Source organism: Heptranchias perlo, chromosome 11, assembly GCF_035084215.1.
Source record: "Heptranchias perlo isolate sHepPer1 chromosome 11, sHepPer1.hap1, whole genome shotgun sequence".
In the NCBI taxonomy this organism is placed as follows: Eukaryota; Metazoa; Chordata; class Chondrichthyes; order Hexanchiformes; family Hexanchidae; genus Heptranchias; species Heptranchias perlo.
The window spans coordinates 78,897,010-78,914,249 of NC_090335.1; the positions used below are offsets into that span (position 1 = coordinate 78,897,010).

At 46.0% G+C, this 17,240-nt stretch overlaps 1 pseudogene; it reads right to left on the minus strand.

The window, feature by feature from the left end:
* Positions 1–4,091: 4,091 nt before the first annotated feature.
* The window catches only part of LOC137326870 (uncharacterized), a 45,069-nt pseudogene continuing 31,920 nt past the window's right edge, over positions 4,092–17,240 (minus strand).

Here is a 17,240-nt window from a genome sequence, read left to right on the forward strand (position 1 = left end):
AATGGCATTACCATCGCCGAATCCCCCACCATCAACATCCTGGGGGTCACCATTGACCAGAAACTTAACTGGACCAGCCATATAAATACTGTGGCTACAAGAGCAGGTCAGAGGCTGGGTATTCTGTGGCGAGTAACTCACCTCCTGACTCCCCAAAGCCTTTCCACCATCTACAAGGCACAAGTCAGGAGTGTGATGGAATACTCTCCACTTGCCTGGATGAGTGCAGCTCCAACAACACTCAAGAAGCTCGACACCATCCAGGACAAAGCAGCCCGCTTGATCGGCACCCCATCCACCACCCTAAACATTCACTCCCTTCACCACCGGCGCACTGTGGCTGTAGTGTGTACCATCCACAGGATGTACTGCAGCAACTCGCCAAGGCTTCTTCAACAGCACCTCCCAAACCCGTGACCTCTACCACCTAGAAGGTCAAGAGCAGCAGGTACATGGGAACAACACCACCTGCACGTTCCTTCATCGTCGCTGGGTCAAAATCCTGGAACTCCTTTCCTGACAGCACTGCGGGAGAACCTTCACCACACGGACTGCAGCGGTTCAAGAAGGTGGCTCACCACCACCTTTTCAAGGGCAATTAGGGCTGGGCAATAAATGCCGGCCTCGCCAGCGATGCCCACATCCCATGAACGAATAAAAAAAAAAATTTTGCAGCAGCTGTCTACAGCTCAGACCCTCGGCTTTGCAGCAGCACTTCGAAGAAGTGTTAGAATCTGGTATAGAAAAGCTGGTGTGGTCACAAGAGGTGTGCCGAATGACAGAACCAAATGATGTTTTCGTAAATAGTTGTAATAGATCATTGGAATAGTTGATATAAGGGGTGTTCGGTGTGTGGTTGGTTCTCTTGTGTCAGAGTGGGATACAGGTAATGTGCTGGTGTTGAGGCTCAGAATTGGGGTAGGAGGATTGCCAAATGAGTCTGTCTCTCAACTATCTAGCAGCCGCTGTCACTGCAACTACTAGCGATTCATCAAGGAGCAACTTGAAATACTCCCCACTTTCCAGTCATAACAATTAATTAATTGGTAAAGAAGCTTACAGGTTCAATTCACAAATCTGCAATATGAAATTATCATGTTCTATCACCAATCCACCTGTTTGTCTCCAACCTGTACCCTTTAAGTAGTTTCAATACAATCCATCTTAGGCGTAGCACTCAGTGGTCTTCAAAAAAAAAGTGAATGGTAGTGAAAGCCAAAGGGAAAACAAATGCAGACACCAAATGCAGCTTTACGTATTAACAGTACCAGAGATGTCTTCTGTCAGCAGAACAGGGAACAAACAAGTTATGAGTCTATCACTTGGCACTTGAGGGAGTATCAGAGGGTAACTGGTGTTCATGGAACCACAGTATAGAAATTGCTGCTGGTGTAAAGCAGTTGGAGAGTTGGGTAGCAATGTTGGGTGTGTGGTACAGTGGTCACATGCCCTATCACAAAATGAACAAAACTGCTGAGGGCAAAAAGTCAAGTGGTAACCCTAATGTTTCAAAATCATGTCATCATGTAATTAACTGGCCAGATTATATATTTTAGAGGAACTTGCCCCATATTGCTGAAGGAAAGGAACACATCACACCAGTTCAGTTTAAATAGATGCCAAGGGAAAGGCCGCAGGAAGAAAGCTGGAATCTTCAATTAAAGGCATGTTGTTTCAATCTTTCCTCCAGTTTTAGGCTTTAGGATTGCATACAGCGCTCCAATAGCAATGAATTTGTCAGAAAGGGACCAACAATGGCAGGAAGAGGCTGCCCATGATGTCAAGTTTCCTGGATAGGCACAGCCTCTTGGTAATAAGAGTAGAGATGTGCCCTTAAGACGGTGAGGTTCTGCATAGAGGCTGTGACAGACTTGTACCTTCTCAAAGACCTCAGTACAATGTGTAACGTCAGTACAGTACTATAAGTGGCCATCAAAGCCAATGTGGCTCATTCCATACATCTTCAGTGACAGCCAGCTTACTGCCCCCTGTCGTATCAAAGAGGTCATAGATGCGTTATTCATCTGGGCCAATGACTTTATCAATTTAGCGCTGAAACAGTAGCAATGCAAGAGAGAATTCTGCAGAACAACTAGCTTTCCAAGGGTCCAGAGACTTATGACTTGCACCCTTGTTGCCATTTGAGCTCCTGTGCCCAATGCTGTAACCCGAAACAGATTATTCTAATCTCAACGTGAAGATGGTATGCAACTAGCAGTACAGAATAATGCAAGCCAGTGCCTGTTGCTCTGGAAGCTCTTAAGATGCCTTAATTTTAAAGCCGTCATTTATGACAGCTGTGAGCAGATTGAAAAGTGGAATTATGGTACCAGAGAGACCAAGGTTATCCCGCATTGCCACGGCTCATGACACCAGCCAGAAGCAAAGTGAAGCTCATACTAGATCTAGAATTACCAAACATACCATTGGTATCTTTAAACAAAACTTCATGGGCATGATTTTAGCTCGGAGCCATAGATATTCATGTGGGGATCCCGGAAGCCAAATGAGTGCGTCGCAATCTGCGATCGCAATTCAATTGAAGGTAACTATTTGTGCTTCTGGGTATCCCATCTGCCAGGCAGCCAGGTTGACAGCTGGCTGCTTGTCGGGAGGGAAAGGAGCCGCAAGGGGGAGGAAGGAGTGGGCCATGAAGAAATTGGAGGGGTGGGGGGAGGTGGGGGCACGTGGACGACCTTGGGTGGGCCTTGGAGAAGATCAGGGGGTCCACCATCAGGGACGGGGGGGAGGAGTTAGGGCATCGGGACGGGGAATATGGTCAGCCGATTGCGGGGGTCCGATCACAAAGGTGAGCTTGCTGGGCCTGGAAGAAGCACTCCTGTACCTCTGGGCACTCACCTCATGAATCTGGCCCTTTCCACCTGCTTTCACCTGACGTGAATCAGAAGCGATGGGAAACCCGAACAGGTAAGGTTAAGTTTGTTTGACATTTCTAATGCACAAAGAATTAAGTGCCTCAACCATCACAATGTGGTACATTGCCCCTTTAAGTATCGCCCGCTGGCTTTACATGGGGATGGGACTTCCGGGTTTCTGCTGTGTGTGCGCATCCAAATGCGCCTGGCTTAAACCCGGAAATGGGCGTGTTGGAGCCGGGATGCAGTCCCGCTCCAATAATCAACTATTTTTACTGCCCACCCGACCATAACCCACCTGTTCTTGGGGGTTAAAATTACTCCCCAAATGACTGGACTGATCAAGCAGCCAGAATAATTGTCCTCTGCTGCATACTTCATAACTTTGCCTGAGAAGTCTTCTCAGCATGCAACTCAATAACCAGGATGGCAATATGGTGACATTTTAAGAGAGTTCAAATACCAGAGAGGAATTAGCAGGAGTACCAGCAATGCAGTAGAGTCACTACCTCCAGTTGCACCAGGTGATTTCGAGGGGAAGGGGTGGAGTTGCCATCAGTATGTCTTTAAGTATGAACGTTCTCTCTAAGTATGTGCATTCTCTCCTGGTGCCTTTGCAGAAGTGATATGCTCCAGGCCAATCAAGTGGATTTTCTCAGACAGTAACACACTTGTTTACAGCAACTTGGTGAGCAATCAGCTAGCTGGAATGGGCCTGTACTCTCTGGAGTTTAGAAGAATGAGAGGTGATCTCATTGAAACATATATAAGAGGACTTGACAGGGTAGATGCTGAGAGGCTGTTTACCCTGGCTGGAGAGTCTAGAACTAAGGGACATAGTCTCAAGATAAGTGGTCAGACATTTGGGACTGAAATGAAGAGAAATTTCTTCACTCAGAGGGTCGTGAATATTTGGAATTCTCTACCTAAGAGGGCTATGGATGCTTAGTCGCTGAGTATATGCAAGACTGAGGTCGATAGATTTTTGGACTCTAAGGGAATCAAGGGATATGGGGATCAGGCGGGAAAATGGAGTTGAGGTCGAAAATCAGCTATGACCTTATTGAATGACGGGACAGGCTTGATGGACTGTATGACCTACTCCTGCTCCTATTTCTTATGTTCTTATCTCCTAACTTTGCTGTCTTAGTGCTATTTCACACCTGATTTAGAGGACATAGAGCTGCTTTTTTCTCTTTGGTGGCGAAATTGGGTTTAGGCGCGCTCCCCGCAGATGTGGCGGGCCAGCTGGATGTCTTTGGGCACGATGGTGACTCGTTTGGTGTGGATGGTGCACACATTAGCGTCCTCAAAGTGCCCCACCAGGTAAGCCTTGCTAGCCTCCTGCAGAGCCATGACAGCCGAGCTCTGGAAGCGCTGGTCTGCCTTGAGAGATTTCTTGCACCAGGCGCTGGAAGGGCAGTTTGCAGACAAGCAGCTCAGTGGATTTCTGGTAGTGGCGTATCTCCCTCAGAACCACAGTGAGAGGTCTGAAGCGATGAGGCTACTTAACTCTGCCTGTGGTTGGAGCACACTCTTTCGGGCCGCTTGGGTAGCCAGCTGTTTGCAAGGAGCTTTCCCTCCGGTCGATTTGCACGCTTTCTGCTTGTTCCTGGCTATTTTCTAAATGGATTTCAACAAAATGTGGGACACGTGGACTGTTAATCCTCTCAATAGCTGGCCCACTGTGTGGGAATGAATTACCACAGTTTTTTTTTAGCATACAGACAAACTTTTAGTAATCCAGTTTATTCATGAATGGTGTACCAACAGCAATTTCCAAGTTCATACCCCAACAAGGAGTCAATGCCTTCAACAAAAAAGAGGGGAGAAAGATGGCAAAACGCTAAGCAAAAAATATAGACATAATTAGGCAAATTAGAATAACAGCAGCAAATTTCAGTGGCTTTTTAACAGTTATAAGCTTTCTTTGGGATGAAGCTACACTTGCTAATCTGATGAAATTATTGCAATCATGTAGAGCTGTCACAAATAATGATTAAAGAAAGTCTACCATATGCACCCTCTTCGCTCAGATCAATTATTCTACCCACTCATACTATGGACACAGACAACTGGCTGCTGTCTCAGTTTGCAAACTCTTCGATTTGTGCACAATTATTACACCATCATTAGGCATACATTCAGACCTTGCTTACATACATACAAAGTGTGCACATGTATGGTTCTTTCACAAACAATCAATTATGCTGACTACCTTTGCTGTCGTTGAATGGTCGAGTACATGGGTGATTGGTGAGTATTCTAGCGTGTGAATGCTCTTCAGCATTCAAATTTTGTGAAATCAAAGCTAAAGAATAGACTGACATTTGAAAACGTTTATTTAAATGTGAAATTCTCTATCTGGCTTCGACAAGGATTCGATGATTTCATTTTAACTTTCTTTTGTTGTTCCTATTTTAATCATTTCACTTTTCATTAAAGATACCATCTTGAATTGTCATTCGCACACATCTAAATGTTAACCTTTAGCCTGCTGAATATCTATTTGAAAATACTGTAGAAATTCAGTGTTCAAAATGTGTTGCAGATTTAGGGTGAACAACTAAAATACGTCTGAGAATAAATTTTCTACCCGAATGGGTAAAATAAAATTATATTAACATTTTGTGAAAATGTCAAAGAAATGCTGTTAAATTCACAGAAATCTATTACCTTAAAGTACACAAGAAAGCGTGGAATACAGGCCAGTTAGCCTGACATCAGTCGTTGGGAAAATGCTGGAATCCATTATTAAGTACATGGTAACAGGGCACTTAGAAAATCATAATATGATTAGGCAGAGTCAACATGATTTTATGAAAGGGAAATCGTGTTTGACAAATCTATTAGAGCTTTTTGAGGATGTAACTAGCTGGGTAGATAAAGGGGAACCAGTGGATGCAGTATATTTGATTTTCAAAAGGCATTCAATAAGGTACCACATAAAAGGTTGTTACATAAGATAAGGGCTCATGGGGTTGGGGGTAATATATTAGCATGGATAGAGGATTGTTTAACGGACAGAAAACAGAGAGTAGGAATAAACGGGTCATTCTCAGGTTGGCAGGCTGTAACTAATGGGGTGCCGCAAGGATCAGTGCTGGGGCCTCAGCTATTTATAATCTATATTAATGACTTAGTTGAAGGGACTGAATGTAATGTATCCAAGTTGCTGACGATACAAAGTTAGATGGGAAAGTAAGCTGTGAGGAGGACACAAACAGTCTGCAAAGGGATATAGACAGGTTAAGTGAGTGGGCAAGAGGTGGCAGATGGAGTACAATGTGGGGAAATGTGAGGTTATTCACTTTGGTAGAAAGAAGAGAAAAACAGAATATTTTTTAAAATGGTGAGAAACTATTAAATGTTGGAGTTCAGAGGGATTTGGCTGTCCTCGTACACAAAACATAGAAAGTTAACATGCAGGTTCAGCAAGCAATTAGGAAAGCAAATGGTATAGAATCATAGAATCATAGAAGTTACAACATGGAAACAGGCCCTTCGGCCCAACATGTCCATGTCGCCCAGTTTATACCACTAAGCTAGTCCCAATTGCCTGCACTTGGCCCATATCCCTCTATACCCATCTTACCCATGTAACTGTCCAAATGCTTTTTAAAAGACAAAATTGTACCCGCCTCTACTACTGCCTCTGGCAGCTCGTTCCAGACACTCACCACCCTTTGAGTGAAAAAATTGCCCCTCTGGACCCTTTTGTATCTCTCCCCTTAAATCTATGTCCCCTCGTTATAGACTCCCCTACGAAAAGATTTTGACTATCTACCTTATCTATGCCCCTCATTATTTTATAGACTTCTATAAGATCACCCCTAAACCTCCTACTCTCCAGGGAAAAAAGTCCCAGTCTATCTAACCTCTCCCTATAAGTCAAACCATCAAGTCCCGGTAGCATCCTAGTAAATCTTTTCTGCACTCTTTCTAGTTTAATAATATCCTTTCTATAATAGGGTGACCAGAACTGTACACAGTATTCCAAGTGTGGCCTTACTAATGTCCTGTACAACTTCAACAAGACATCCCAACTCCTGTATTCAATGTTCTGACCAATGAAACCAAGCATGCTGAATGCCTTCTTCACCACCCTATCCACCTGTGACTCCACTTTCAAGGAGCTATGAACCTGTACTCCTAGATCTCTTTGTTCTATAACTCTCCCCAACGCCCTACCATTAACGGAGTAGGTCCTGGCCCGATTCGATCTACCAAAATGCATCACCTCACATTTATCTAAATTAAACTCCATCTGCCATTCATCGGCCCACTGGCCCAATTTATCAAGGTCCCGCTGCAATCCTAGATAACCTTCTTCACTGTCCACAATGCCACCAATCTTGGTGTCATCTGCAAACTTACTAACCATGCCTCCTAAATTCTCATCCAAATCATTAATATAAATAACAAATAACAGCGGACCCAGCACCGATCCCTGAGGCACACCGCTGGACACAGGCCTCCAGTTTGAAAAACAACCCTCTACAACCACCCTCTGTCTTCTGTCGTCAAGCCAATTTTGTATCCAATTGGCTACCTCACCTTGGAGGTAGCCAATTGGCCTTTATTGCAAGGGGGTTGGAGTACAAGCGTAAGGAAGCCTTGCTACAATGTACAGGGCTTTGGTAAGACCACGCCTGGAGTACTGTGCATAGTTTTGGTCTCCTTACCTAAGGAAGGATATACTTGCCTTAGAGGCAGTGCAACGAAGGTTTACTAGATTGATTCCTGGGACGAGAGGGCTGTCCTATGAGGAGAGATTGAGTAGAATGGGCCTATACTCTCTGGAGTTCAGAAGAATCAGAGGTGATCTCATTGAAACATATAAGATTCTGAGAGGGCTTGACAGGGTAGATGCTGAGAGGGTGTTTCCCCTAGCCGGAGAGTCTAGAACTAGGGGGCATAGTCTCAGGATAAGGGGTCGGCCATTTAGGACTGAGATGAGGAGAAATTTCTTCACTCAAAGGGCTGTGAATCTTTGGAATTCTCTACCCCAGAGGGCTGTGGATGCTCAGTCATTGTATTCAAGGCTGAGGTCGATAGATTTTTGGACTCTAAGGGAATCTAGGGATGTGGGGATCAGGCGGGAAAGTGGAGTTGAGGTCCAAGATCAGCCATGATCTTATTGAATGGTGGAGCAGGCTCGAGGGGCCGTATAGCCTACTCCTGCTCCTATTTCTTATGTTTTTATCTTATGAATGAGAAAGGGCCATTTGGCCCATCAAACCTGCTGTCTTCACAGACAATTTACAATGTGCTCTATTATTAAGTTTACCAAAGCCACTGAATCTTCTGAGAAAAGATTCTGCAAAGTTTTCCTTTGCCTCTAAAATCAAGCAAAAATCCAGAATATGTGTCGAACCTTACTTCTTGCATCACATCCTGGTTCAATTGCCTTCCTTGGTAGGACATGGTCCCAAAAACTCAAGACTATTATGTTTTACAAAGCATTCAATCATCTCTATTTGTACTTATGAGTCTCAAAACCATGTTGAACATATTCACTGTTTTTTAAAGTTGGCAGTATGCACAATATTTAAAAAAGGCTTTTTCCAGTTCTAATAAAATGTCATCGACCTGAAACGTGAACTCTGTTTCTCTCTCCACAGATGGTGGCTGACCTGTTGAATATTTCCAGCATTTTCTGTTTTTATATTAAAAACTAGCCGAGAGTCTGCTTCACATACTCACTAAACAAGTGGGAGAAAAATAATCATTCTAATTGTAAGCCTTGAATGAGGCTTGATCATTGATAATTTGAGTTACATCCTCGAGTTCTATGCTTATTGTCCAAGGTAACTAACCATATGATAATGTGTCCTTATCAATATCTATAAAAAGATGGAATAACTTGTTTTCTTTTACAATCAAAATCCCTCTAAATCCATCGAAGTACATGATTTGCAGGTTTAAGTTATTTGCATGGTCCCGATGCTCACAGGCCTGATCTCTGGCTGGGCACAATGCAAAGAAGCAGGGAGCAAAGCCCACTGCTACTGCAAGCCTCTTAGGCCTTCATTGGTAGTAACTGTCATGGCTGCAGCACCTTCTGGCGCCCATCAAAAAATTGCAGCCAGAAGCCTCCAGCGTCATTGCTGGCTGTATAAAGAAATACAGAAACATAGAAAATAGGAGCAAGAGTAGGCCATTCAGACCTTCGGGCCTGCTCCGCCATTCAAAATGATCATGGCTGATCGTCTAACTCAGTACCCTGTTCCTGCTATTTCCCCATATCCCTTGATCCCTTTAGCATTAAGAAATATATCTATCTCCTTCTTGAATACATCTAATGACTTGGCCTCCACTGCCTTCTGTGGTAGAGAATTCCACAGGTTCACCACCCTCTGAGTGAAGAAATTTCTCCTCATCTCGGTTCTAAATGGCATACCCCGTATCCTGAGACTGTGACCCTGGTTCTGGACTCACCAGCCATCGGGAACATCCTCCCTGCATCTAGTCTGTCTAGTCCAGTTAGAATTTTACATGTTTCGATGAGATCACCTCTCATTCTTCTAAACTCGAGTGAATATAGGCCTAGGCGATCCAATCTCTCCTCATACGTCAGTCCTGCCATCCCAGGAATCAGTCTGGTAAACCTTCGTTGCACTCCCTCCATGGCAAGGACATCCTTTCCTCAGATAAGGAGACTAAAACTGCACACAATACTCCAGATGTGGTCTCACCAAGGCTCTGTATAACTGCAGTAAGACATCCCTGCTCCTATACTCAAATCCTCTTGCAATGAAGGCCAACATACCATTTGCCTTCCTAACTGCGTGCTGCACCTGAATGCTCGCTTTCAGCGACTGGTGTACAAGGACACCCAGGTCTCGTTGCACCTCCCCTTTTCCCAATCTATCACTATTCAGATAATAATCTGCCTTTCTGTTTTTACAACCAAAGTGGATAACCTCACATTTATCCACGTTATACTGCATCTGCCATGTTCTTGCCCACTCACCCAACTTGTCTAAATCTCATTGGAGCCTTTTTGCATCCTCCTCACAGCTCATATTCCACCCCAGCTTTGTGTCGTCTGCAAACTTGGAAATGTTACATTTAGTTCCCTCATACAAATCATTGATATATATTGTGAATAGCTGGGGCCCAAGCACTGATCCCTGCGGTATCCCACTAGTCACTGCCTGCCACCTGGAAAAAGACCCATTTATTCCTACTCTCTGTTTCCTGTCTGTCAACCAATTCTCAATCCATGCCAGTATATTCCCCCCAATCCCATGTGCTTTGATTTTGCACACTAACCTCTTGTGTGGCACCTTATCAAAAGCCTTCTGAACATCTAAATACACCACATCCACTGGTTCTCCCCTATCTATTCTACTGGTTACATCCTCAAAAAACTCCAGCAGAGGCGCTCTATTTAAAGGGGCAGTCCTCCACTGACAGATGCTGCAACAAATAGAAAAAATTACAGCATGGAGCAGCCCAGGGGGAAGGCTGCTCCCAGTTTAATGATGCCTCACTCCAGGTATCAATACATGGGGTGAGGAGGAGGGGGAGGACAAAGATCTTCCCCCTGGCGGGCGGGAGGAAGCGGCCTGCCTCTGCCACCAGGAAGGCCTGGCTTGAGGTGGCAGAGGAGGTCACCAGCGCAATCAACATATCGTCCACCTGCATACAGTGCAGGAGGCGCTCCAATGACCTCAGTAGGTCAGCCAAAGTGAGCACACGTAGTCTTTCCCCTACACTCCGTCTGCCACATCACCGACCCCACCCCACATCTCCTTCGGCACTGCCAACACTACTCTGTCACATCACCCCTCATACCCACTCAAACCTCATCCTCACCTACTCACCTCGCCAGTACTCATCCCGCCACTACCACTCAACCCAATCCTCATACAATCTCATGGCTCTCTCTCATACTCACCCTCTCGTGCATCTCTTTCACGGCCAGCCTCACTCAACCTGCCACTACCTGTGCTGCAGCCACAGGGCATGCATCACATATGTGTAGTAGGCAGCGTAAGGCAAACGTGTTGTGAGCATGAAGGGGATGCACAAGGGTGTTTGAGGGTTTGTCATGGGTGTTACTTATATTGAATTTCTGACCAACTCACATTACATATTATATTGGAACCACTACTGCCATGTCTTCGCGAATCCTGTCTGGTTTGTGCAATAATGCCCGCTCCTGAGGATCACTATGAGGACCCACAACTGATGCCACCCATTGTGTCACTGCAGAGTGGGTGTAGGTGTATTTGCAGGGCTCTTCTGCGCAGACGACTGGGAGACATCGGCGATGTCCCCGGTTGCACCCTGGAAGGATGCGGAGGAGAAGTTGTTGAGGGCAGTAGTGACTTTGACAGCGACAGGTAAGAAGATGGTGCACGGGCCAGCCAGGAGCAGCTCGGCATGAAAGAGGCTGCAGATGTCCACGACTACATGTCGAGTGACTCTGAGCCTCCGTGTGCACTGCTGCTCAGAGAGGTCCAGGAGGCTGAGCCTCGGTCTGTGGACCCTGTGGCGAGGGTAGTGCCCTCTGCGACGCATCTCTCTCTGCGGTAGCCCTCCCTCCTGCTGTACAGGTGGATGTGTCACAGCACTGTGTTGTGGAGCTCCACGTGTCAGAGGTGGATGGTGTGGATGGCGAGGCTAGTGATGCTGTTCGCCCTCCGAGGAGGTCATGACTGCAGCTACGGCGGCCCCCATCCGCAAGATGTACATCTGAGGGGGTCCGCAAAGTAGGTACATGTCTCTGGACCCCAGGGTAAGTGTGCAGGTTGGTGACTTTGACTATCAGGAGGAGGTTGGTGGAGGCCAAACTTTGTCCCAAGTGACAGAGTGGCCTCCTGCAATGGGTGAGGGTCTCCCCCCCCCCAACCTGTCAAATGGACCTTTGCAGCTGCCACAGGCTGACAGCTGCAACACGTCCATTTGACCTGGGAGTGTTTCCCCCAGTGTGGGAAACAGTCCCACTTTGTTCTAAAATCCCCACATAATCCCTTAATCAGGTCAGTTAATGACCTGAAATACCTAAATAAATACTGTCAAGTGGCATCCCGCTGGCTTTAATTGCCTGCGGGATTCCCACCAGCGGGGGCTGCGCGCGCACGCCGGCGCGTCCGTGGGGAACCCGGAAGTGGGCGGGATCGAGACGGGATCCGGTCCCACTCCAGGATTCCCCGATTTTCGGGGCCCCCCCGCCGAGAACGCACCCGATAGCGGGTGGTAAAATCACCCCCAATGCCTTTCGACTTGTCTTTTTAAGATTGCCAGTCATCTTAGTTTTATTTTGCACTATAGCCCTATTTATTTTTCACCCTTGTTTTCTCTGCCTTCCACTATTGCTTCTTCCCTCTCTGTCTTTTGTTTCTATCCTTGTTTCCCCCTCCTCTGTCTCCCTGCTTAGGTTCCCACCCCCCTGCCATTCTAGTTTAAACCTTCCCCAACAGCACTAGCAAACACCCCCGCGAGGACATCGGTTCCGGTCCTGCTCAGATGTAACCCGCTTGTTCGGGTCCCACCTTCCCCAGAACCGGTCCCAATGTCCAAGGAATCTAAATCCCTCCCTCCAACACCATCCCTGCAGCCAAGCATTAATCTGGTCTATCCTCCTGTTCCTATACTCACTAGCACGTGGTCCTGCTTTTTAATTTATCTCCTAACTTTTAAATTCACCTTGCAGGACCTCATCCCTTTTTTTAACCTATGTCGTTGGTACTGATATGGACCACGACGACTGGCTGTTCACCCTCCCCCTCCAGAATGCCCTGCAGCTGCTCCGTGACATCCTTGACCCTAGCACCAGGGAGACAACATACCATCCTGGAGTCACGTTTGCGGCCGCAGAAACGCCTATCTGTTCCCCTTACAATTGAATCCCCTATCAATATAGCCCTGCCACTCTTATTCCTCCCCTCCTGTGCAGCAGAGCCACCCATGGTGCCACGAACTTGCTGCTTTCCCCTGATAAACCATCTCCCCCAACAGTATCCAAAGCGGTATATCTGTCTGAGAGGGAGATGGCCCCAGGGGACTCCTGCTCTACCTGTCTTGTGCTTTTACTCTGCCTGGCGGTCACCCATTTCCTTTCAGCCCGTAATCTTTACCTGCGGTGTGACCACCTCACTGAACGTGCTATCCACGATAATCTCAGCATCGCGGATGCTCCACAGTGAATCCACATGCAGCTCCAGCTCCGAAATACGGTTAGCCAGTAGCTGCAGCTGGACACACTTCCTGCACACATGGTCGCCAGGACACCTGTAGTGTCCATGACTTCCCACATAGTGCAGGAGGAGCATAGCACAGGTGCGAGCTCTGCTGCCATGACTTGCCTTAGATTTACATTGCGATCACCTCTCGGACTCTCTTCCCGCTCTCTAGACTCTCCTTTTGCACTGTGTTCACCTCTCGGATTCTCCTTTTACACTGCACTCACCTCTCGGACTCTCCTCCCACTCTCGGACTCTCCTTTTACACTGTACTCACCTCTCAGACTCTCTTCCCACTCTCAGACTCTCCTTTAGCTCTCGGACTCTCCTTTTACACTGCGCTCACCTCTCGGACTCTCCTCTCACTCTCCGACTCTCCTCCCGCTCTCGGACTCTCCTTTTACACTGCGCTCATCTCTCGGACTCTCCTCTCGCTCTCGGGCTCTCCTTTTACACTGCATTCACCTCTCGGATTGTCCTCTCGCTCTTGGACTCTCCTCTCGCTCTCAGATTCTCCTTTTACACTGTGCTCACCTCTTGGATTCTCCTCCCGCTCTCGGGCTCTCCTTTTACACTGCGTTCACCTCTTGGATTGTCCTCTCGCTCTTGGACTCTCCTCTCGCTCTCAGATTCTCCTTTTACACTGTGCTCACCTCTTGGATTCTCCTCCCGCTCTCGGACTCTCCTTTTACACTGCGCTCACCTCTCGGACTCTCCTCCCGCTCCCGGACTCTCCTTTTACACTGTGCTCACCTCTCGGACTCTCATCCTGCTATCGGACTCTCCTTTTACACTGCGCTCACCTCTCGGATTCTCCTCCCGCTCTCGGGCTCTCCTTTTACACTGCGTTCACCTCTTGGATTGTCCTCTCGCTCTTGGACTCTCCTCTCGCTCTCAGATTCTCCTTTTACACTGTGCTCACCTCTTGGATTCTCCTCCCGCTCTCGGACTCTCCTTTTACACTGCGCTCACCTCTCGGACTCTCCTCCCGCTCCCGGACTCTCCTTTTACACTGTGCTCACCTCTCGGACTCTCATCCTGCTATCGGACTCTCCTTTTACACTGCGCTCACCTCTCGGATTCTCCTCCCGCTCTCGGACTCTCCTTTTACACTGCGCTCACCTCTCGGATTCTCCTCCCGCTCTCGGACTCTCTTTTTACACTGCGCTCACCTCGCGGACTCTCCTCCCACTCTCGGACTCTCCTTTTACACTGCGCTCACCTCTCGGACTCTCCTCTCGCTCTCCGACTCTCCTTTTACACTGCGCTCACCTCTCGGACTCTCCTCTCGCTCTCGGACTCTCCTTTTACACTGCGCTCACCTCTCGGATTCTCCTCCCACTCTCGGACTCTCTTTTTACACTGCGCTCACCTCTCGGACTCTCCTCCCACTCTCGGACTCTCCTTTTACACTGTGCTCACCTCTCGGACTCTCCTCCCACTCTCGGACTCTCCTTTTACACTGCGCTCACCTCTCGGACTCTCCTCCTGCTCTCGGACTCTCCTTTTACACTGCGCTCACCTCTCGGACTCTCCTCCCACTCTCGGACTCTCCTTTTACACTGCGCTCACCTCTCGGACTCTCCTCCTGCTCTCGGACTCTCCTTTTACACTGCGCTCACCTCTCGGACTCTCTTCCTGCTTTTGGACTCTCCTTTTACACTGCGCTCACCTCTCGGACTCTCCTCACGCTCTCGGAGAAAAGGAACTTACCTTTGGGTCCTCCCCGGTTTCTGCCTACCCCTACCTCTCCTCTGATTAGAAAGAGGCTGGGCACAGATCCAATGGCCCACTTCTTCTGTGCACCCCTCAAAATAGGAAAAGAGCAAAATGAGGCAGGCGGACTGGGAAAGCCCTCTCCCGTCTCATTTACATTACTGTCCTTAATCTGCACTATTGCAGCCACAGGCATTCTGCCTGACCTTGGTGAAAACCCTAGCAATGCCAAGTATTTGTACTTTGTACCTGTAGATTTCATGATTTTCAAAATAAAAATATAGTTACAACAAATGCCCAGCAGGCAGCCTATTTATTCCAAAAACATTTGAAAAAAAGCTGGGAGTAAAAAGAATAATTAATTTAATAATACTGCACAGTAGCTGTCACAAAATTGTAGAACAACCAATGACACACAAAGCAGTGACACATTCACAAAAACTGTATTCAGACCCAATCCATGATTTTTCTGTGTTATATAATACATAAATATTGATATTGAATAACTCAATTGTTCAAACCTAAATTGGAACTTCCAGTCAAGAATACAACCTGTGTTAACCCAATATGTTTTGGGTGGGAGAGGGGGGGGGGCGGGGGAGGAGCGGGTGAAGAGGTTTCTCTCAGGGAATTAAGTGATTATTTTCTCACGAGCAACTTCTGAGAATACTGCTGTGCTGTTCTCCTGAAAATGGTTTGGTACATAAATAAAAACAAATAGATGTTAATAAGTGGACAAATGATACTGAACAAAGTAGCGACTTAAGCATGATCTGCGTTCAATACACAACTTAACATGGTGTTGTAAAATGGAGTCACGTACGTTTGATTAGACAGCATTTTACCTCCTAATTGATTGAGGACTGCAGTAGTACTTGTTTTGTTTTTCAAAAATACATGAATTTAGAAATATTATGGTCCTACATGTTTAATTCTCACAATGAGCACTAGAAATGTATTTTTTTGCCTAAATTGCGATATAGAATACAAAAGACATACATACTTTGAAAGCTAAAGGTTTTCCTGAACTCCCAAAGGTTTGTCATTTAAAATTTTTCCCCATTAGGTTTTTGAATGGTTCCTGAAAAATCAACTTGTGATCTCGGACATTAAATCTAACTCCCTACATAGAACAAATTGAACCTGACAGCTATGAAAATGAATGAGGCTTCCTACAAACTATACTGCAAGCAATTATATGAAATGTCATCAAATCATACACAAGACAATTAAATGACATGTACAGTTGAAATTACAGTAAGATTTTTCTTTTGAAGCCCATAATCCACAAAAAAACATTTGGATGGTCACAGAGTTCATGTCACCAAAATTTCTGCTTCAAAATCTATGGTAAACGAAGACGATCTGATAATAGACTAGGTGAAAAGTCAGTTAAACAAATAGGTTGCTATGTTTGCATTCTGTTCAGTCACCGGAAGGCCCACTGACCTGTAACATCATTAGTAGAGAGCCTAGGGACATTTTCTTCAAACAAGGCAATAAAATGTGGCAAAGAGCATGTCACATGACAATTTTACAGCAATGTATTAATAAGCAAGGAAGAGATTTATCCTTTGAATGGAAAATTGTAAACTGATTTCATTTTGTTTTGGACAATTTGTTTGATGCAGGTTCAGGATCCTAAATTTTGAATATGATATTTTTCACAATTTTGTTCAAATTACAAACTTCAAGTGGTTCTCAATAAAACAAGGTGTTCAGGTTGTAGAGTAATGCAGTCTTTTTGTGCAGTAATCCAGAATGCCATGAAGTAATAAAACGAGCATTTGTGCCTATGATTCCTCATAGAGACCAACGTATCTTTTAAGGGAAAATTTGGAATATGCAGCTAATGATACAGGTATATGGGGAGAGAGCAGGCCAGTGGAATTAGTGCCAGTTACAGAACAGCTTTGGAAAATGCTTGAGAATTGGTCTTCTATGTGTAGGGCTGTACTTCATTCAAGCAGTGCAATTCATGGAGTCACTGAAGCTTTGAAAAGTGAGGAAGACTCTATAGCCCCGATTTTAATCTAACCCACCCGACAAGATTAGGGCAGGTTCAGGTTGGACACCCGATTTACACTCCATCCAATTTTACTCTCGATTCATGTCAATAGAGGGTGAAATCAGGCGGGTTGTAAATCGGGCACCGAAACCGTCCCATTCTTATCGGGTGGGTTAGGTTAAAATCAGGGCTTAGGAGTTTCATTGAAGTTTCCTAAAATCTATGCAAAACATTTCTACATAATTCATTTGATACCCTGCCCCATATTTTACTTGACTCCAGGTATTCCACAGAAAATATATGCATCCCATGAAAAACAAAGGATTCACTATATACCTTCTCAGCCAGGTGCAGTGTTATCCAATATGTTCTCCACTAGCCATATGTGGCTAATTGAGAATCCAGATGTGGTTAATTGTATTTTTGATTAGTAATTAAAAACGA